Source organism: Ranitomeya variabilis, chromosome 6 (assembly GCF_051348905.1).
Source record: "Ranitomeya variabilis isolate aRanVar5 chromosome 6, aRanVar5.hap1, whole genome shotgun sequence".
Classification (NCBI taxonomy): Eukaryota; Metazoa; Chordata; class Amphibia; order Anura; family Dendrobatidae; genus Ranitomeya; species Ranitomeya variabilis.
Window position 1 is genome coordinate 158186854 of NC_135237.1, and position 23062 is coordinate 158209915.

The following is a 23062-nucleotide window of genomic DNA, read 5'->3' on the forward strand; positions in this document are numbered from 1 at the left end:
TCTTCCACTCATCACCTTGACGGACTCTTATGAGGTTGTACGCCCCCCTCAGGTCAAGCTTGGTAAACCACTTAGCACCTGCCACCTGGTTGAACAAATCTGGTATTAGTGGCATAGGGTATGGATCACGAACCGTAATCTGATTCAATTCCCTGAAATCCAAATACGGGCGTAATCCGCCATCTTTCTTCTTCACGAAGAAGAACCCTGCTGCCACAGGCGAGGATGAAGGCCTGATGTGCCCTTTGCTCAAACTTTCAGCAATGTAATCCTTTAATGCTTGTCTCTCCGGACCGGAGATGTTAAACATCCTTGCTTTAGGCAATTTGGCCCCTGGTTTAAATCTAATAGTACAGTCATAGGGGCGATGTGGCGGCAACTCTGAACAACCCTTCTCAGAGAACACATCCAAAAAATCCAGAAGTGACTCCGGAACGCTTGAAGTCACAGCAGACACACATGTGGCCAGGCAATTCTCCTGGCTGAATTCGCTCCACTGAATTATGTCTTGAGTTTTCCAGTCACTTACCGGGTTGTGCATAGACAACCATGGAAAACCCAAAACCACGTGAGCAGGAAGATTCCTGAGTACCTTACATGTAACCTGCTCGGAATGTAGAACCCCAATGTGGAGTTTCACCTCAGCCACAAATTCAGTAATCTCCCCCTGTGAGAGAGGAGCAGCATTGATGGTGACCACACGGATAGGATGAGGCAGTTTTTCAATCCTAAAACCTGCTGTGCACTCAAACTCCTCATCAATGAGATTTGTGGCTGAACCACTATCCACAAACACAGTAATTGGCAGCTCACTGCCAGCGATTATAACCTTAGCAGGGAGCATGCATTGAGAAACCACCATGGAGGATATACATAAGCTCAGATTGGTCTCCTCCACACCCTCTGAGCTTAGAAGTTTTCCGCCGTTGCATCTTTCTTAGACAGTAGAGGACAGATGTTAATAAAATGACCAGTCTTACCGCAGTAAAAACAGGCTCCCTGCTTCCTGAGCTCAGGGGCTCGACGCTTCACATGTGACACCCCTGCGATTTTCATAGGCTCCGTGGGCTCACCTGCAGCAACCACACGTGAACCTAAACCCTCTCCCATAGACGATGTCTCATGCTCCCCTGACGCAAACGGCGATCAATGCGGACAACCAGACTCATAGCGGAATCTAGCGAAGTAGGAGTCTTGTACATCAGAAGGGTTTTTTTAACCCTTCCAGAAACCCCATGAATAAGCTGACTCCGCAGCGCTGGATCATTCCACTGTGTATCGATCGCCCAGCGACAAAATTCAGAACAGTAATCCTCTGCAACTCGCTCCCCCTGGCGATTAGTGCGTATCTTAGATTCTGCTAGAGCCATTCTGTCTGGCTCATCGTAAATGTTTCCAAGAAAGGAAAAAAAACTCTCCACAGAGTCAAATGCAGCAGAATTAGATGGCAAAGAAAACGCCCATGCTTGGGGATCCCCACTTAACAATGACAACACCAGGCCCACACGCTGAGCCTCATTACCTGAGGAGATCGGGCGCATACGGAAATATAGTTTGCAAGCTTCACGAAAAGAAACAAATTTACTGCGTTCCCCAGCAAACTTTTCAGGCAAAGGAAACTTAGGCTCAGCAACTCTACCTGCTGCTCCAGCTTGCACATTAGATACTGCTAGTCCTTGTTGCTGCACTGCACCCCTCAACTCAGTGACCTGTAGGGACAGGTGGGCAAGAGCTAATAACCCGGGCCCCTGCAATTTCCCTCAAACTAGGGAAATCCTGACTGACCCTCTACCTAGAGTTTACACTGATGGTGTGCATGTCTAGGCCTCGACCCTCGCCCTGTCTCCCGTTTCAACCCTAGGCTGAAACCACTGCCCACCACCCAGTGAAAAGATCATACACCAATTCCCACAGTTAGAACAGACAAGGATAACGGAAAATATACACCATGCCGCAGTCACTCAGGAATACACTATAAATGTGCAGGGCAAAATAAATACAAATATAGGAAGGAGTAAATAAGACAAAGGGAAATACACCACCAGCAACGATGCTCCAACTACTAGCTCACCACTCCAGACCGAGATAACAACGCACAAGACAGAAGCTATAATCGGCGACGCCCAATGTTCAGGAGAACTATTTAAAGGCAATGGGCATGGCCCAGCTTCCAATCCGAGCATCAGGTAAATTAACCCCGGAACAGCTAGATAAAATCTACCCGACGCCAATCAGCACATAGTGGTCAAAAGCGGAATTACCGCTGTCTGTCGAACGACCTGGTTTGAACAGCGTCCGACATGACATCTACAGGAACACATTGAACACTGAAAGCTTTGCCAGTCAGCCGTTTAAGCCCAAAACCATGTGACTCCTTCATCATGTGACTGATCATATGATCTCGATATCACACAGGTCCTGTCAGGACTCTGCAGGTGGAGATACTTTGGACATCCTCTCATCTGCTCTATGAATGTCCACTAAAGCCAGCCCATAATATAACTTTCATTTAACCCTCCCAACACGTAGTGTGCTGGAGGAAACTACTCTGATTTTACATCACTGACAACTTTATGCGCAGTGACACGTATCTCCCCTCTATCACTTCACCAGTGACTCTGTCACAATAGAGCAAAACAAAAAACCCTCATATTAAGTGATAGGATCCCTTCATGGATACATGTAACACACCAATAGAGAACTATGAAGACTCAGGATCAAAAAGTAAGTTTAAAAACCCAATTTTTATTACAAAATATATCTAAAATCACACACAGATAAAAAATACACGTACTGGTGAGACGTTATAATGAACAGATGCAGAGTCAGGAAACAAAAGCTACAGACTAAGAAGACCCCTATACACAATCACCAGCGAGGTGTCAGCTCGCCATAGAACCTAGATAGACATACCGTGTGACCGGCTTACTACCACATATATAAAGTCTACATAAGATATATAACTTAAGATATACTGCAGTGTCCCTGAATATCCCTAGTGGTCAACAGGTGAAAAAATACTAAGTCACGATAAGCAGCAGTAATTACCTGTAGTCATATTGAGTCAGGGGAGAAGGGGTCGTATAGTCTGTGCGCACCTCGACGCGCGTTTCACTGCGACGGCAGCTTCGTCAGGAGGTAAGGTACTGGCGTGGTGAGGAGCTATATGTACCGGACATGATGTAAAAATGCACGGCACCTGCGAGATGGCGCATCGCCGCCATGTTGCAGCGTCACCTAGGGGACCGCGCTCACCCTGCGCGTCACCTAGTCACGTGCAGCGATCACATGATCGGGCACGTGACCCAGGCAACATCGCTAGGCCCTGGAGCGCTTCCCCATGGAGACGCAGCAGCGCATGCGCGGCGTGCGCACACAAGTGCCGGTAAGGAATAGTGTGTAGCCCTATACCAAGAAACACATGAACGTGTCACCACCAAACAGGCTGTATTGCCCCCCCAAAAAGATGGTATACCGACTACCCTAGTAGTAAAGAAGCCCATATTCTAGGTGGAATCACATGTGCATACATATGCATAACATCCACATATGTGTAGATCGTACTCAGTCCAAAGGGGATGTTATAAAAATAGACCATATTGCTAACCAACAGAAAAACTGTCATGGGGGTGTAAACCATCATATATCCAATGATACATAAATGTCATGTTTCACATATAGATCACACAGCCCACATACACAGATATAACATATCATTGTAAAATCTGGTACTTCATCCATCCTCCTTCCGATGATCAAAAGCCTCTGAAAGTAGCAGCAATACGGTTAGGGCTTGTGGGGTAGCCAGGAATAGGGTAGACCTTGACCGATAACACCCAAGAGAAGGTTAGAGTGAATTCTAAAAAAAGAATTTAGATTAGACACAGAATATATTTAAATATTGGTGCATCACAGTCATGGGGGGCACGTTAACGTTGAGGGTGGAGTACGAAGGGTAGAAGGGGTAGGCAAAAACCCAGGGAGGGAGGGGGAATGGAAAGGGAAGGAAAAATGGGGAAAAGGACATAAGGAACAGAAATAAAATCAACTAGACCCCAGACCACTAGAACTATATAAAATTCGCGCTAACCTAAGAAGTGTGCAACAGTGTGTGGAGACTTTGCCATCCTACACTAGAGATACAACTGACATCCTCAATCGCCTTAATGGCATACAACTTGAGGAGGATATGTATCTTGTCACATGCGACGTCGAGTCGCTTTACACATCTATATGGCACGACCATGGGATTACGGCGTCTAGATTTTTTCTGACAATGGCTCACACTGATGAGCGACTTTGCCGCTTTATTTTGGACTTGTTACATTTTTCCCTCACGCATAACTTTTTTGTTTTCAAAGACCGTTATTTCCTACAGCTCCAGGGAACGGCGATGGGGGCGACTGTGATGCACCAATATTTAAATATATTCTGTGTCTAATCTAAATTCTTTTTTTAGAATTCACTCTAACCTTCTCTTGGGTGTTATCGGTCAAGGTCTACCCTATTCCTGGCTACCCCACAAGCCCTAACCGTATTGCTGCTACTTTCAGAGGCTTTTGATCATCGGAAGGAGGATGGATGAAATACCAGATTTTACAATGATATGTTATATCTGTGTATGTGGGCTGTGTGATCTATATGTGAAACATGACATTTATGTATCATTGGATATATGATGGTTTACACCCCCATGACAGTTTTTCTGTTGGTTAGCAATATGGTCTATTTTTATAACATCCCCTTTGGACTGAGTACGATCTACACATATGTGGATGTTATGCATATGTATGCACATGTGATTCCACCTAGAATATGGGCTTCTTTACTACTAGGGTAGTCGGTATACCATCTTTTTGGGGGGGCAATACAGCCTGTTTGGTGGTGACACGTTCATGTGTTTCTTGGTATAGGGCTACACACTATTCCTTACCGGCACTTGTGTGCGCACGCCGCGCATGCGCTGCTGCGTCTCCATGGGGAAGCGCTCCAGGGCCTAGCGATGTTGCCTGGGTCACGTGCCCGATCATGTGATCGCTGCACGTGACTAGGTGACGCGCAGGGTGAGCGCGGTCCCCTAGGTGACGCTGCAACATGGCGGCGATGCGCCATCTCGCAGGTGCCGTGCATTTTTACATCATGTCCGGTACATATAGATCCTCACCACGCCAGTACCTTACCTCCTGACGAAGCTGCCGTCGCAGTGAAACGCGCGTCGAGGTGCGCACAGACTATACGACCCCTTCTCCCCTGACTCAATATGACTACAGGTAATTACTGCTGCTTATCGTGACTTAGTATTTTTTCACCTGTTGACCACTAGGGATATTCAGGGACGCTGCAGTATATCTTAAGTTATATATCTTATGTAGACTTTATATATGTGGTAGTAAGCCGGTCACACGGTATGTCTATCTAGGTTCTATGGCGAGCTGACACCTCGCTGGTGATTGTGTATAGGGGTCTTCTTAGTCTGTAGCTTTTGTTTCCTGACTCTGCATCTGTTCATTATAACGTCTCACCAGTACGTGTATTTTTTATCTGTGTGTGATTTTAGATATATTTTGTAATAAAAATTGGGTTTTTAAACTTACTTTTTGATCCTGAGTCTTCATAGTTCTCTATTGGTGTGTGACTCTGTCACAATAGCCTGATTTTCAAATACAATTATGAAAAAAACTAAGTACACCCTCTTTGAATTCTATGATTTTATATATCAGTGCATAACTTAAAACTTTGGGTCTTTAGAAGGTCTTAAAATGAGGGAAGTACCGAATAACCGAATAACCTCTGATGATCAACAACACAATTACACCGTGCCATTATTTACCAAAAACTAGGCCAAAATCCAGAAACAGTGTATGAAAAACTAAGCACGCCCCCCCCCCCCCCCCCCCCCCGAACCAATAGCTTACAGCACCTCCTTTAGCAGCAATGTGTTAACCCTTTATCTGCCAATGTCCTTTTTTTGGGACGCCTAATTTTTTGCTTCTAACAACTAAGATTTTATAATTTTTATAATTAGGTCCAATTTTTTGTGTTGTGTTTATAAAATGAATGTTTTCAAAACAGGAAATCATGTCATTGTCATTTTTAATTGAATATTGGGATACCCTTTTCTGAAAAATCCATACTTGTAAAAATTTGGCAAATTATGTTTCTGATTCTTTAGGACCCAAAATCATAAAAAATCTGTCATTTAAAAAAAATAAAAAATTAAAATTGCTAATTTGGAGAGGAATGGGTTAAAGTAATTGCTTTCTATATGACTTTATCAGTCTCTCACATCATTCTTGAGGAATTTTGGCCCAATCTTTACAACGCTGCCAAAAGAGGTTCTGCGAAAAGTATCTAAGATGGCTGCCCTCATGTATTTCAGACTAGTGTATTTCAAGCGAGCTAAAATGTGTTGCATCCTGAAGAAGCAATGCTTGAGACATGTTTATGGACTGTCAGGCTGAGGAGCATCGTTGTGAGCAAGCATAACTTATCTGTTCACTCAACCTGACAGGTCTACAAGTACACGCACCAGACGCTGTCAGGATTCTTCAGTATTTCTGGCGAGAGTGGATTGTCTTGTGGCTGCAGTTATGTGATATACATGCTTCCGGCCACATTCCTACTAGACATGCTTGGCCTCGCTCAGTACATTTGTATTGAGCGAGGTAGATCATGTCTAGTCGGCATGTATGCAAATCGTATATTGGTGGTAAATATGACCACTGCTGTCACCAGCTACACCGAAGAATCCTTACAGTGTCTGGTGCACGCCCTGTAAGGATTCAGAAGTCTGCAGTCACATAGAGTGACTGCAGACCTTTATCACAACACTAGATCTCAGATGGTACAACCTATTTGATGTCCCAGAAAATCCATTTAAAATATAATAGAATCCTGAAAGTGCAAATAAATAAAACGGAAACCTATCACTAGAAGTTCTCCAAATCAGGCCTTGTATAATGTCTTAGCAAAGTTGATTGTTGACTGTCTTTGTTACTCATAGCAACCACAAGAGGGCAGCTTTAACTTCATAATCTGGAAAGAAGTGATAGTTGAGCTTTGCTCAGTTGCTATGGGCAACAAAGATAGTCTTTTCTGTTAGTCTTAATTACTGAGGGGCCATGTCTCTGCTGTTCCCGATTACACAATGGTAAAGGTGTTGAGCACAGTAATTACTAAGGACACATGAGCTTGTACATGTCAGTTACCATCCAGATACACCACAATGGAGATTGATGGAAAGCTATTACGATTCTCAACATCTTATATGCAGGTCTATTCAGACGAAGAAAAATGTGGTTTCTAAATTCAAAAATGTGTAAGTACAACATAATGATGACATTAGACGTGTAAAAGAACATCTTGTCTCCATCTATAAGCCTTAAACTTAAAATTGCAAAAACAGGTTAAACTAGTGGCACCCACCTGTCGTCTTTTCTATCATTTCTCTATATTATGGGACCTGCATTCATCCATCCAACATTTATGGCATACCCTGTCAATGTCCCAGATGGGACAACCCCTGTAATATAGATAGCCTATCCTGTATGGTGGTGATAGACCCTAAAATTTTCCTTAAAATGTATCGACAATATGGAAACCCACTGGTGAGAGCATTTAAAGAGGAGCTGTCATTATTAGGTCAAAAGCTTTTTCCTTTATTTTAACCCCTCTGATCTCCTGTTTCTTGATGTGTTTTTGAGTTCTTCCATATTGTTCCAGAGATTTGGGTTCCGAGGCATTATTGCATTTGCGCTCTTTTTTTTGGCTCTTTTTTGTGTTGTGTGTCTTTTTTGTTTTCACCAAATTCACCTTTTCATTTGCCTTTTTTCCTTTTTTTTAATTCTATTGGATTATTGAATTCTATACCACTGCATTGTTGGATGCAGTGGTATAGTGCGGTAAGGAAAGGGTGCTGTAACCGACCCTGCGCCCAACGAGCGCCGTTTCACTGATGCGCTTCTTCTTGGGTCGGTTACAGCACCCTTTCCTTACCGCACTATACCACTGCATCCAACAGTACCTACTCCAGGTATAACTTACTAATAGGAGTTTTCTTCTTTTTTTCTTTTGTTGTGTTTGCTGTACATTGTTCCCATGGATTTGGCCGCAATAGGAGGTATTTGGACATGCAGTCATGAGGATTACTCCTCCATTATACATTTGGACCTCTTTAAGTATCTCATGAGGCATTCACTTTTTACATTCAGTCCTCCTATCAGCAGGCTATATACACTCACTGGCCACTTTATTAGGTACACCTGTCCAACTTCTTGTTAACACTTAATTTCTAATCAGCCAATCACATGGCGGCAACTCAGTGCATTTAGGCATGTAGACATGGTCAAGACAATCTCCTGCAGTTCAAACCGAGCATCAGTATGGGGAAGAAAGGTGATTTGAGTGCCTTTGAACGTGGCATGGTTGTTGGTGCCAGAAGGGCTGGTCTGAGTATTTCAGAAACTGCTGATCTACTGGGATTTTCACGCACAACCATCTCTAGGGTTTACAGAGAATGGTCCGAAAAAGAAAAAAAATCCAGTGAGTGGCAGTTCTGTGGGCGGAAATGCCTTGTTGATGCCAGAGGTCAGAGGAGAATGGGCAGACTGGTTCGAGCTGATAGAAAGGCAACAGTGACTCAAATCGCCACCCGTTACAACCAAGGTAGGCCTAAGAGCATCTCTGAACGCACAGTGCGTCGAACTTTGAGGCAGATGGGCTACAGCAGCAGAAGACCACACCGGGTACCACTCCTTTCAGCTAAGAACAGGAAACTGAGGCTACAATTTGCACAAGCTCATCGAAATTGGACAGTAGAAGATTGGAAAAACGTTGCTTGGTCTGATGAGTCTCGATTTCTGCTGCGACATTCGGATGGTAGGGTCAGAATTTGGCGAAAACAATATGAAAGCATGGATCCATCCTGCCTTGTATGGAGCATCTTTGTGATGTGCAGCCGACAAATCTGCGGCAACTGTGTGATGCCATCATGTCAATATGGACCAAAATCTCTGAGGAATGCTTCCAGCACCTTGTTGAATCTATGCCACGAAGAATTGAGGCAGTTCTGAAGGCAAAAGGGGGTCCAACCCGTTACTAGCATGGTGTACCTAATAAAGTGGCCGGTGAGTGTATATCCAATCACCTTTTGGTTTATAGTGCAGGAGTTTTTCATTATTGGTGATTTGCTGTGTGCCTTTTCCCTGGAATTATATTGGAGGTTTCATTCCCCTTTCTCGTCTTTTTAATTGTATTTGAATTAAAATGTTTGGTATTTAATAAAGAATGAATTTTATTTCACTTCACCCTATCAGTCACTTTGTACTGCTCTGATTTCCTACCAAAGCAGTTTGTTGTGTTATTTTTCAAAAAGTGGCAATATTTGTCGGCAATATACTCCAATCCTATCCTGGGGGTTACTAAGCAAGTCAGCAATTTTTTGGCGACAATGTTGCAAAGCGTAGAGCTTTTTACACTAATAAGTTGCAAAAAAATAATTAAAAAGACCATTTTTTTCTCTGTGCCAAATTCATGAACCTCATGTGCCACGTTGCTGAATTTGGCGCTAGAAAACATCAGCGAATACCACGAGACAATAATCCCTACGAATGATGAATTTGTCCCATGGCTTTTTTATTCTGTGCTAAAGTTTACGCCCCGCTCACAGGGAACAACGCAGCGCAGCCCCCCGAGAATCCAGTGCGCCAACCCCCTTTGGAAAAGACTATAAGAATCAGCTCTAAATAAAAAGGCGAATATCTCTGCAATTGTGTGATAAGAGCAGAAAACAGAACACTCACAGGAGTGGCAGAAAACATTATCGTTTTTTATTCCCAAATATATGCATTTATGTAGTGAAAAATGGTCCCTGAATTTGTCCATTCCAGATTTCCCGAGCCCTCGTTGCATTGACATGCGTGACTCTGACATGAGTACTATACAATGAAGGACAGGCCTGTAATGTAGAAGCAAATAGCAGCATGTTTGCTTTCTGATATTCTCCTTTTCATGTAATTGATCGTCTGCAAGAACCGAAAAGAATAGCAGGCGCTGGGTAATCCCAAAGCCATGTGCACACTCCATTTAGTCTCAATAATCGGAGAATGAATTCCAAGCAGCATTGTGCGGAAGGCAAAGCCCGAGGCTTGTAGTCACCTATACAGCCACACACCTTGGGCTTATTGTTAAGCATAATGCCTGCTTTGCACACTTTTGGGACTAAATTAAGTGTGCATTTATCATCTACAGTCTTTTCCATAAAAGTATTTGGGCGCGTTCACTTTTATGCTTGGGAACTCATGCCTGGAGATTTCCCTGATCCAGCCAGACAGAATTACAAGGCTTAGGTCTGGAAACAGAAAAAGCAAAGTCAATTGACTAGAGCACAGAAATATATTATACTTCATAATCCTCATTACGGCTGCTGATCTCATGTCTGCTTTGTAAAATTCTTTTCTGTGTATTCCCGATCAGTGATTTCTAAACCAGCCTGTCAGACTCATTAATGTACGAAATGTCTAAAAACTGCAAAGCTTCGTTTGTGTCCATTGTCTAAGACACCGTTCTACCAGAATCGCAGTCACTAGCAATCTCAGACATTCTCTTGGCCTACTCAGTTTGGCTCTTGGCAAAGTCATAATCCCCCAAACACCACCTCTTGGGATAAGAAGATGAACCTGAAGACTACCAAATATGTATTATTAGATGGCTGTCGGCCCATTGATACTCCAGCTGACTGTCATCTCAGCCGACTCACCCCATACACAGGAGCGCCCGCTTAGGCCTCTTTCACACTTCCGTCGGGACTCTCCCGTCCTGCTGCGTCACCGAGACTTAGCGACGGACGTGTGTCAAAGCGTATGTGACGGGTGCACTGGGCCTGTCTTTCTGACGGACCCGTCGAGGCTATGTGCACCTGTTGTGTATGCGTCTTTGCAGCGGTTTTCCACTATGAAAACGCATACACAACACAAACCAGGTTAAAAGTAATTAAAAAAAAAAAAAAATCACAATATTCTCACCAACCGGCGTCCTGCGCAGCGTCACCGATGCTCCCGGCAGCTAACATTCCTAGTAATACATTGCGAAATGTGGAAGCGCTGTTGTTGGCGCGAAACGGCCGTCGTCGATCCCTGCTCACCTCCTCCCTTTTCACACTCCCCCATGCCGTGAAGATAATGGTGATGTTTCACATGTCTCAATAAAGGACTCAGACCACACCGAAGCTGGTGAGTGCTGCCGCATTTTTTCTAGTTCGTACCCTTGTGTGTTCTGCTGTTTTGTGACTGACCTCTTGTCGGGTCGTGTCACGCTAGGACAGTCACTTCGTGACAATATCTTTTTGTATCCCTTTCCTGTTTAATACAGTTTAACTACCTTTTCCCGTAGAACCACTGACAATTATTTTGCTTTACCTATGACTCACAATCCAGAAACATCAGTGTCTGGATGAAAGATGCAAGAGTCTGTCTGGATCCCAGAAACTCACTCAGCTTTTATGCACACACTGATTACAAGTAAACATGTCACATGTGAGGATGTTAACTTTAGTAGCCAGTAAAACCCATTTGTGTCAACTTCTGTGCATGTGTTCAGGCCAAAATCACCAGGGTATGTAAATTTTTGATCAGGGTCATTCGGATGTTTTGGGTTGTCATTAAGATTTAAAAAGAGAAAACACCGTAGTTTGACAATAAATGGCTTCACCCAACCACTAACCTTGAGTGGAGAAAAAGTTTTGGTGTTATCTTTCATATTCTCTGAAAAAAGGCCAAGAAAGCAAAAATTCTTCCGGGGTATGTAAACTTTTGAGTACAACTGTATATAGTTTATGCAATGTGAATTTCTGGATTCTATTTTTGATATTCTATCTCTCAATGTTGAAATTAACCTACCCTTAAAATTATAGACTGTTCATGTCTTTGTCAGTGGGAAAACTTACAAAATCAGCAAGGGATCAAATACCATACTTATTTCCCCCACTGTAAGTATTCTTATTCCCTCTGGAAGCGACCTCTTTGTGTGTTGTAAATAAATCACGTATGCACCACCGTGAATGTGCCAAGGTAGGTTCCCACACCGTGTAACAATAAATAAAACCTGGCACTCAACTTAAGGTGAATCTCCTTTTATTTTGGCAAAGGAGAAATTAAACGTTTCGGCCTATGTGGCCTTCATCAGTAACCTTATTGATCAAAGGAAGGCAGAGATGCCTAGGGGTTGTGTTGAGGGGCTATGGTACGCCAAGAGTCCGAATAGTATAGAAATAGGCTCCTGTAGATCACGGCTGGCAGAACACACACTGTTCAGCTTTACAAGTCTCATCCACACTTTCCTGGAGTGCTCCCTCTCCAGGCACATACTGAACACTGAAAGCTCTGGCCTTCAGCCATTTAAGCAAAGACCTTGTGACTCCTCCATCATTGACTGATCACATGATCTTGACATCCTACAGGTCCTGTCAGGACTCTGCATGTGGAGATACGGTGGTCCCCGTCCCACCCGCTCTAGGGAGGTCCAATAGAACCAGCCCATAATCTAACTCTCATTTCTTCCTCTCAGTACGTAGTATGCTGGAGGAAGCGACTCTGGTTTTATATCACTGACATTATCATGTGCAGTGACGCGTATCTCACCTCTAGCACTTCACCAGGAACGCTGTCACAGTACTATAGGCTAGACCATATGGGTGTATATTAGAAGTGTCTTATTAAATATCTAGGTGCAGTAATGTGCATGTAAACTTTTTTATGGATAATTTCTGAAAGTCCTAAGTCGGGTTTCTGGGGTCCAGGGAATTTTCTGGATGTACTGATAATACACCCCTTCCTCTAAATATATAGTTTGTAGGCCTATTACAGACATAAAATGGTTTATTTCACTGTTGGGGACTGTCTTGCATTTTTATGTAGAACTAAGAATTATCCTTTCCAGTCAGTACATCCACCCATGTAAACAGGGGGACGTGAGGTAACGACAATGTAAATGAATGATCATTCCTTTTAACACATTTACATTATAGGCTGCCCACCTGTTTACACTGCTGCATATGCTGCCAAACAACTATGATTTGTAGTTCAGGTTGAAAGATGATTGGGGGAACTTGTTTACTCTGGACATTGATCAGGAACGATCATTTCGGCGATCATTGTCCTGTGTAAAAGGCACTCAAAAGGGTATTCTGAAGTTTCAAAGTTATCATCTATCTATTGAGGGAATAGGGGATAACCTCCTGACCTTTTGGACCCCCACCAATCCCAAGAACCTGGGCTCTGATGAGCCCCGTATGAATATAGCGCCTGTCCATCATGCACACTACTGCGTTATTCATTTTTATGTGAGTGTATTGTGTTGATATCTCTGGCGATCCCATTATGAATGAATGGAACGACAGAGCGCATGATTGCCCATCACTGCATTCACAAGGGACTCTTTAGAACCCCAGTTCTCTGGATCAGTGGTGGTCCCAGCGGTTGGATCTATAAAAGTTGGGAAGTTATCTCTTCCATGGATAGGTGATGACTTCCAACTTGACAATACCCCTTTAATAAGCAACTAATATTGTAGCCTCTTCAATTTATGCAGCTATTGGTGCATACTTTGCTTGTCACTCATTGCTGTAGTATGGAACAGCATTGAAGAACCCTAGCAATGTTAAGTGGGTGCAGTAGCCCCCTTTATGCCTTTACCAGCTCTCTTTTAGACATTCTGTATAACCCCTCTAAGAGCATAGGTTGTTCAAGATGTGTTGCACAATGAAAGCTGCATGTCACAAGTTTACCGCGGCAGAGAGTAGCCGGAAGACTGCAGCGTCTGATTTCTCCTACTCCTGCACTTCACCTTCATATTAAATGTTGTAAATTTCTTTTAGCCGTGAAGAGTTTAATCTGCTCACGTGAGAGCTCCAGGGGCTCTCAGCTGTGCACTGTTAGCCACTCCCATCTCCTATATAAACTGGGCCCTTGCTAGCACTCATTGTCAGAGACACCTTATGCTGCATAACTGGAGGTTGTTGTTGGTTATTATAGGAGTAGGTGATTGGTGGGTTTATCTGTGACTGTTGCTAGGTTTTGAGTGTGTGATATTCCTTTTATTTTCTCCTACTTTAGTTTAACCCCATCCTCCACTCCCTGATCATCCCTCTGTTAGTTGTGTGTGTATATTTGTATGTTTGGTATTTTTCGTTACCCCTGTTCAGGTTATGTTAGTCTGGTTGGTGCATTACAATATACTGCTACTCCCCTCTTCCCTGGATGGGGGAAGCGTACAGACTGAGGGCGGTTTCAGGAGCTAAGGCAAGGTTTGCGGCCCAGCATCTTCACCATCAGAAGTAATCCAGGAAACAGGGCCAGCTTGGGCACCTCTAGCATTAGGGACAGGGAAGGAGCCCCTGATCCCAGGACACCCCACAACAAAGTCGTAACACTGAGCCTACAATAGACATAGTTATAAGTGCCCGTCTTATATTCCTGTGGAGCCTAACGTGTAGTAGATGGAAAGATCTGATGTACGGTATATAACTGTAGCACAGGGGTGATATGAGCGCTTGTGTGTCACACAGTGTTCCATCTTATAGCTCTTGCTTTTTGTACCTACAGGCTGTAATTGGGTTTTGCATGTGGCGATCTAATTCTGACCATTTTTAGAAGGAAGTCAGAAAGCTTGTCAGGGTAAGTGATACGCTCCATTATCAGCACATAAATCTGCTATTAGTCACATTGGGATGGAAGCTGTCTTCATCCAGGCAGGGGAAGTGGTCTCTTGTGACTCACCTCTGGTTTTCATGACTCGAATATTTCATGCCCAATATGAAATACTCTGTATATTTGGCCATCTACATTCTTGTGTAAGTGCTCGCTAGCTCGTGTTCAGAATCGGAGACGGCTGTGGTTTACGTTCTGTTTGAGATGCCAATAATATAGAGACTAGCTGAAGCCTGCAGACCGCAGCTATGAGCAGGAAGCTGTTCGGAGGGTTTCTACTAGAAACCCATAATTTTGCCTTCAGAATGAGATGTTCATGTGCTTTTATCGACACTCCTTGTTTGATGGTCTAACATGACAGTTTGTAGCCTGATATGATTTAGTTAACATTAATAAAAAAAGCTTTTGGCACTCGCGAGTCCTGTCACTAAAATTAAAAGCAAAGCCACAAAAAGAGGAATAAAAAAATCCTCCTAGTCATAAGACTCACAAGTGTGAGGACCCTTGCAAGTTTGTATATCTTGGCCAAAATATCAACCAATACCTCATATATTATGATTTTTTTACACTTCATTTTTCAGAGTGCAGAAAAGCCATTTTAGGCCTTGTAAACTAGGGTGTCTGTTCTCATGGGATGCACTTGGATAGTGCTGGGCAGTCCACCTAATCTACTAGGATGGGCGTCACTAATAGGCTGTATACCAGACACTGTGCATTACCTGTGTGTGACTAGCGCCCCATACAAGCCGCTTCTGTGCAATCAAATACTGAGCAATCGCCCCCTCCATGAATTGGTAGGTTGTCTCAGTACTTTGCACCTGTCTTGTCGCAAGCTTTACTCCAAGGGTTTGCTGCATTAGTTCGGAGACCTGGGCAGGAAAGCACTGCTGCCCTTTTTTTGCTGTATTAATTCTTGAGTTTTTGGAGGATTTTTCATTCCTCTTTTTGTGGGTTTGCTGTCCATTTTAAGGACCAGAATAATGCATGCAATGTAAATACAGCTTCTCCACATGTCTGCACACGAGCACATGGAGCTATCTGTAATCTGCAGACACAACTGATAACATTTTGAGTATGACTTTCTGGACATGGCCTATGCTTCCACATGGTCAGGCTTTCATCTGAATGGCTGCCGTATAATACTCCATGTTGCCTGCTGTGGTTACTGCACATGTGCGGACGGACAAGATCTCTGAAGATGTCTGATCTCTGTGACAGCTGCACTTACACAGGGGGTTTTCATGGTAAAATAACCTTTGTAATCAGTCATTAAAATATTCCCATTATTGTAAAAGTGACCACGTTGTGTCTGAGATATCGCCAGACTATTAGGACAATTAACACTTTGAGGTTTTCAGGAAAGAATGAAACAGTAATGCTCGGATGCAGACGTTATATTTGTGCACCACTTGGCAATATCGGACATCTGCAATACTAATGTACACGGGTATATAGGTGCCTGCACACAAACAGGAAGCGCGTCAAGCGCGCTGACCACAGCTTCCTTAAATCTACACTTACAGGATGTGGCACAATGCAGACTCATATGAAAATCTCCAGAATGACACTAAGAAACCACATACAGCCATGTCTACATGAAAATATGCTGTAATGTAGAACAAAAACTGGGCAACACCACCAGCATGAGAGCCGCACTAAACACGTCTTGCGAACAGAACCAGATGCTATGTATTACCGAAAATACTCAACAGTTCCCTGCTTGCCAGAGTTTGGAAGATGTAGAAAGGCATATGTGGCAAGCTGGTCCACACATTGGCACTGCCGGCCAGTGTGTCCCCATGAGTTTAGTCATCCATGGAGGCGGTTATATGGCCTTCATACCTCACTGGACAATGTCCACATAGTGGCCCATACCAGTGTGGTCCTCAGCATCTACAATGCAAATACACTCCTCTGACATAGAGTACCTGCTATAGACTATATGCAATGGTGATGCCAGGGCATGGACAAGTTAAGCAAGAGTTTATTATGACAGCAAGAGATAATCGGAGACCCGTGAGGGGCACAGTGCGTGCATCAGTTGGACACGACCCCTTTTACTATAAGCACGCAGAAGTCTAGAAAACTGTGAGAAATAAAAATGAAGAAGTATGTAAGAAAATTGAAGAAGTTTTTTATTATGCAAGAAATAAACTTCTTTACATAAAACAGAAGCACCCTCCCCCTTAGAAAGCCAACATTTCAGATATTTGGTTCTATGTTAGCAGGTGGAGTGACTGAAAATGTAGGCAGGATGTTGGAGATCCTCCAAGTTCTGTAGCCTCTGCCGATGCTGAGGCACAATGGAGCAGATATATTAATCCTGTATATAGGCAGTTTATCCGTTCTCTTTATGACTTGCTTGGACACTTTTGTCTTTCACAATCTGCTGGTAGTCTCAGTTGTAGACCATTTTTTACTGACATTACGACGCATGTTGGAACATCTTCAAGGAGTTGTCCACTACTTGGACAAGTCATTCTTAAAGGCTGTAGTCTACCATGTAAAATAGAAAAAAACCATATGCTCACTTAAGAGTTCTCTGTTACAGCAATGTTGGCGTTGGGTCTCCCAGCACTTGCATAACATTATTATACCACGAGAGTGCTGCAGCCAATCAGCTGCTGATGGACTGTAAAGCTCCCACATCACTCAGACGTCCATGTTTTGCAATGTGAAAGTCTGAGCACTTTAGGGTAATCCTGCTTACTGCTAAGCCATGCCCCTGTGTCACAAAACATGCCTACATCACTCAATAAATGTGGCACTCAACATTTTAAATAGTAAATCCGCTTGACATTTAGCCTCTGGAATAGTTATTCCACATCTGTAATGCACACAAAACAGTAATTCCCAACTATTATCAGAAGCAAACACTAAAAAAAGTTTCACTTCCACTTTACAGAGGTACTCCAAGATTTGTATATTCAGGGCTTATTCTTTGGAGAGACAACAATCAATATCGAATCACTGGGGTTTCAACTTTTGTCACTTTTGACAATCACCCTGAGGCTCCTTCATTGTTCACCAGCCACAGTGCCATAGTTGCAGCCTCTATCATATGTATGGTGTTGTGTCTGGTAGACAATAAAGGAAATGCACAACTCATCAAACCTGCATAATAGCGGACGGCTGGGACCGCAGCTGGGCAGGAGAATTGCTGAAATAAATTTGCCGTATGATTTCAATAGGATGTTACCCCTTTCTGAAGTGTGCGGTGTCTTTGCTGTCTCACTTGACTGTATTTTTAAAGGGGTTGTCCCAAACAAAGTACATTATAATGAATAGGATTTAGAATAGTAATACGTTCCACAATTTATTGTTTTAGTGGTTGTTTTTTTAGAAGTATTCCTATGCTGAGATAATCTTTTAAATATGCCCCTGGTGTCACGATTCTGTTGTCAGATGCCTCGGTACCAAGGGCTCCTTCCCTATCCCTAATGCTAGGGGCGCCCTAGCTCGTCCTGTTCCCAAGATTACTTCTGATGGTGAAGATGCCAGAGCCACTTACCTTGCCTTAGCTCCTGAATCTGCCCTCAGTCTATACCCTTCCCTCACCCAGAAAAGAGGGGAGTAGTAGTGTACTGTAAAACACCAACCAGACTAGCAAGGTAATACAAACAGGAATGAAGGAAAATCCCAATCATACAAATATACTCACACAAACAGCAGAGGTAAACACCGGGGAGTGGTGGATGGGGTAAAACCAAAGTATGAGAAGGAAGGGAATTACTACACAACCAAAACCTAGCAACAGTCTCAGATAAATCCACCAAACGCCTTCTCAAACAACAACAACAAACCACCATCTCCTTACCATGCAGCATGAATCTATCTCTGGCAATGAGTGCTTGTCAAGGCCCAGAATATATATATAGGAGAGAGGAAGTGGCCAACAGTGAACAGCTCAGAGCATTAAAGCAGGAAAGCTTCCTAGAGCTTTCCAACTGAGCAGATTAACCCCTGCACTGCTAAAATAAACATGCACCGTTTAATTTGAAGGTGAAGTGCTTCTAAACAGTGCAGGAGTTGGAGAAATCAGACACTGCATTCTTCTGGCTCCTCTCTGTTGTGGTAAACCCGTGAACCTGGTATGTACGCCCCTGTGATAAAACAAACAGGCTGGGAAATGTGTTACTTTAGATGTAGAAGCAGCAGAGTGTCCCTACAGTGTCACCATTATATTCACTTATGCTTCCTTCCCTGGCGAGGAGCTAGATATGCGTGACTATGCCCTGCAGCGCCACATGATTGGACACCGCAAGTAACACAGTACATAGCCTGGCGGCACATTTATAAGATTAGGCCAAAGAGGACAAAATAGGTGGCACTCCGTGATGCAGTAAAACAATCCTTTCTTTGTTCAATTCAAGTAGTGCATGGATGCAAAAGAGTAGGTGCAGAGAAGGACGATGGCTGTTTTGCGTCAATCAGACGCTTCAACTGGACCCGCTAAAGCATTTGATTGACGTGAAATGGCCGTCGTCCTTCCCTGCACCTACTCCCCTGCATCCATGCACTACTTGCATTGAATAAAGAAAGGATTGTTTTACGGCATCATGGAGTGATACCTATTTTTTCCTCCTTGGACTTTGTATGACGATGATCGTTTCATGTGTTGCATCTGGGATTTTGCAAGCCATACACTGCTGGTCCGCCGAGTAAGGCTAGTTTCACATTTGCGGTAGGGAGGGCTGCGGATGGCAGCGTACTTCCTCCCTTCTTCCTCCTTGAAGCCCCACCTATGCTCCGCCTATTTCTCCATGCGTCCTGATAGGTACCCAGGGCAACGCAGGACGCATGGAGAAGTAGGCGGGGCTTCAAGGAGGAAGAAGGGAGGAAGTACGCTGCCATCCGCAGCCCTCCCGACTGCAAGTGTGAGACTAGCCTAAGCTTGAAAAGGTATGTTTTAAGTTGTTTGGTGCTGGTTTTTCTCATTTTCCACATTTATAAGATTATCTTAGCACAGAATCAATTTTTTCAAACACATCCAGTTATGGAACATATTAATATTTCAAGATCTATTGATTAAAATGTATTTTAGTCATTGGAAAACCCCTTTAAGGTTCTTACTGTCAATGAACCAAGCACATGAAGTAGAGAGGAAACCAGGACAAGCTCATTTGAAGGAGTCATGAGATTATAAATGCAGAACATACTTTTGGTACATTCTGTTACCAATATGATAATGAGACAGACGGTGTACCTTACTCTTCTTGACATAAACCTTGTTCAGCACATTAAGCAGCCAGATTCTTTCACTGAAATCTGCTAAGTGTTTACTTAGAAGCTGGTTCCTTCTGTTTCCCAGAGACATTAGAACAAGCATCATTTGCACTTCTTTTCCTCATTAAAAGAGCGGCTCTGATTTTCTGGTTGCCAGCATTGGTTCACTGCTTACAAGGCTCTTCACACGCATCTTTTCTGCACGTTTTATGGAGCTTCAGTGCCATTCATTGTGCAGTATTTCTAAAGCTTCAATGAGAATCAGCGAAAATAGTCAAGAATTGTTTTTGAGTTCTTGGTCCAGTGTGTAGAGGTAAGAATAATAAGCTGTGGGCCACTTTGTTCAGTCCTTTTTGTTAGAACCGTCCTCTGTTGATGAGGCTGATCATAGACCATTGTATCACTGGGACCCTCAGCGAGTTCTGTTTCCTTACAGCATAAAGAATTGCACTGTTCCCATGAAAGTATTTGGGCGGCTCATTGCTCCACATACCATGTCTGGTTGACATGCTTAGCGATCTCGCAATCTGGAGCAAGTTGTACTCCTAAGAAATCTGCACTTAAACACAGGTCCCTTGGCTGGAGCCACAGAGTCAGCTGCTGGCCGGTGGTGCAGGCTGGCAGGCTAATGATAGGGAAATAAGGCAGTCCTGTTTGGTGCAGGTGCTCTGCTCTCATAGATGACATTTCCAGGCCAATCAAAAAGGATTTTGTATCCTTGCTTGTAAAAAAAACCTGGGGCATTAGCCTGTTGTCTACATTTTGATTAGTGTCTAAGAGGCTTACTGGCAGGTAGAACAGCTGAAAAGTGAATCTTCTAAATCTACTGAAAATCCGGCAGCTTTTCACCTGCTCTGCCATTCATTTTACAGTTTTGTCTGGAGTTCATTTTAATGAGTACATTACTTCTAAGTATACAAGTTATAAAGGCTAGGTGTGTCCTGCTAGTCTGTATATCTGCACAAATTCAGCAGCTGCAGACTTCCATAGGTCTGGAAATTAGGTTTTGCCTTACAAATTGTATTAAACGTTATTCAAATGAACATTAAAATGAACATTCAAACGAACATTAAAAAGGCTCTCCAGTAGATGAAGAAGACTTTTAAATAGCCTTAGACACCTACCAAAATTATGCTTAATTATTTTCTGCTGATTTCATATTGCTGGTCTCATCTCAACACACTGGAAATGAGAGAAAATGCCAACTCACTGGCTAAGGTTGGTCACCACTGCAGCCATTGGTTGGGTGAGCTGGCAATTTTGGACATTTTTGGTGTGCCATAATGGAATCAGTAAGTTGTGTGACAAAATCACGGGCAAAGTGCTGGAGGGGAGATACGATTCAGTGAGGCTATTAGTTTCAGTGAATTGAAATCCAGAAGTTTGCTCCAGTACACTATGTGTTGGAAGGGGATAATCGGCAATTTTATGGGCTGGCTTTTTGTGGTCAACCATAGAGTGGACGGTAGGTTGTCCACCTTATTGTCACCCCAGGCTGGGGTCTGGGGTTTAAATAGTTGGCCTCCTGAGGCATTCAGTGTTCAGTGTGTCTGGAGAGGCTAACTCCAGAAAGGTGCTCGTGTTTGTGCTAACCTGAACTGTGCAGTTTCCTAACCCTTAGCAGGCGGATCCCCGCTACCACAAGGGATGTGCTTTGTGCTACCACTTTGTTTTGTTTTCCTGTTTTTGCCCAGAGGGCCATGTTTATTTTTACTTCACTATGGTTTATGCCACATATATAATAAACCAGTGAAGATCTTAAAGAGACAGTGTTCCTGTGTTTATCTCTGTGTACATGTGAGTGAGCCAGTCTACCACAGTTGAGACAGGCAGGTGGTGACGAATAAGCATCAAAATGTTTCTTTTAGTGTCACCCTTAAATTTGTAATTCTTAAAAATGTAAAGACTTCTAATGTCACCGTATATAGTGGATATAAAACGTCTACACACTCCTGTTACAATGCCAAGTTTTTGTCATAAAAAAAATCATACTAAGAAGAATAATTTCAGAACTTTTTCTACCTCACAGAATACAGATCTGCTCCATTGAACATCACCGCACCCATAGATTTGTTTGGGGAAGCCAGGATTTGGACTCACCGGTCACCTAAGCCCCAAGGATACATTTTGAAAAGCCAGGATTGGGACCCACCAGTCACCTGGCTCCATTAAGATGTTCTGAGAAGCCAGGTTATGACCATCAGGTCACCTGGCCTTGTCCCTCAGTGGACCGTCAGCTTCCTAAGCTTGTTGTTACCTCCTCTCTGTGCGTGTCTCAAGTGGGGATAGTCGGTCCTGGAAATGTGATTTATTAACTATTTTGTGTTACATAACTATGGTTTAAGGGCACAAGAATTAAAAGTTTGAAAATTGCTAAATTTTCTCAAAATTTTACCACTATCATGAAGTACAATATGTCACGAATGAACAGTCTCAGAATCAGTGGGATCCGTTGAAGCGTTCCAGAGTTATTTCCACCTATAGTGATACAGGTCATAATTGTAAACTTTGGCCTGGTCGTGAATGTGAAAACAGATTTGGGGGGTGAAAGGGTTAAAGTGAACCTGACTGCTGATACATGCTGTCCAATCCCTGGGCAGCATGTGTTAGTCACTGGCCGTATGATATCTGGCCAGGTATATTTGACTTTGAAACGCTTTTCAGGGAAAAACATACTGTAAAAGTTGCTTGGAACCAAGTTGTGGTGGAGACTTGTTGGACAGGGTGCTCCATGGTAGCTTTTCCCCCCTCGCTGCCCTGGATTGACATGTCTCTGCCTATAACCATTGTTTGACTAACATCTATCCGAAATGTATGGTGGGGTTTAAGAAGTCTCTAGTCGAAACAGGGCTTACCTTGGCAAGAACTCACGTTAGCTACTCATAAACTTTTATTTGTTGTAATTGAAGACATTGAGCAGCACGTTGGTAAACCATGTCATTAATGCTCAAAACAAGTTATCCAGGCAGCTAAGGCTCGGAGAGCTGACTTAACATGAATGGTATAATTTAAAGTGACTTTGAATACAATTGCAGGTGAGTGTTTTTAGTCTTTTAAGGGAATATGTTACTGGGCGTACAATAATGGTGGTATCACTAAGCGTTATTGCACATTTCGCAGCAGATCAGCCAACA

General features: G+C 43.2%; 1 protein-coding gene across 4 annotated transcripts in view; it reads left to right on the forward strand.

The window, feature by feature from the left end:
* COA1 (cytochrome c oxidase assembly factor 1) overlaps positions 1–23062 on the forward strand; it is a 154151-nt gene that overhangs the window by 38425 nt on the left and 92664 nt on the right. For 2 of the 4 annotated variants that reach the window (XM_077269160.1, XM_077269161.1), the window contains exon 3: positions 14598–14669. The exons of the other annotated variants lie outside the window; for them this stretch is intronic. The gene's annotated coding sequence lies outside the window, so the exon portion shown is untranslated. The remainder of the gene's footprint in view (positions 1–14597; positions 14670–23062) is intronic. 4 annotated transcript variants of the gene reach the window in all.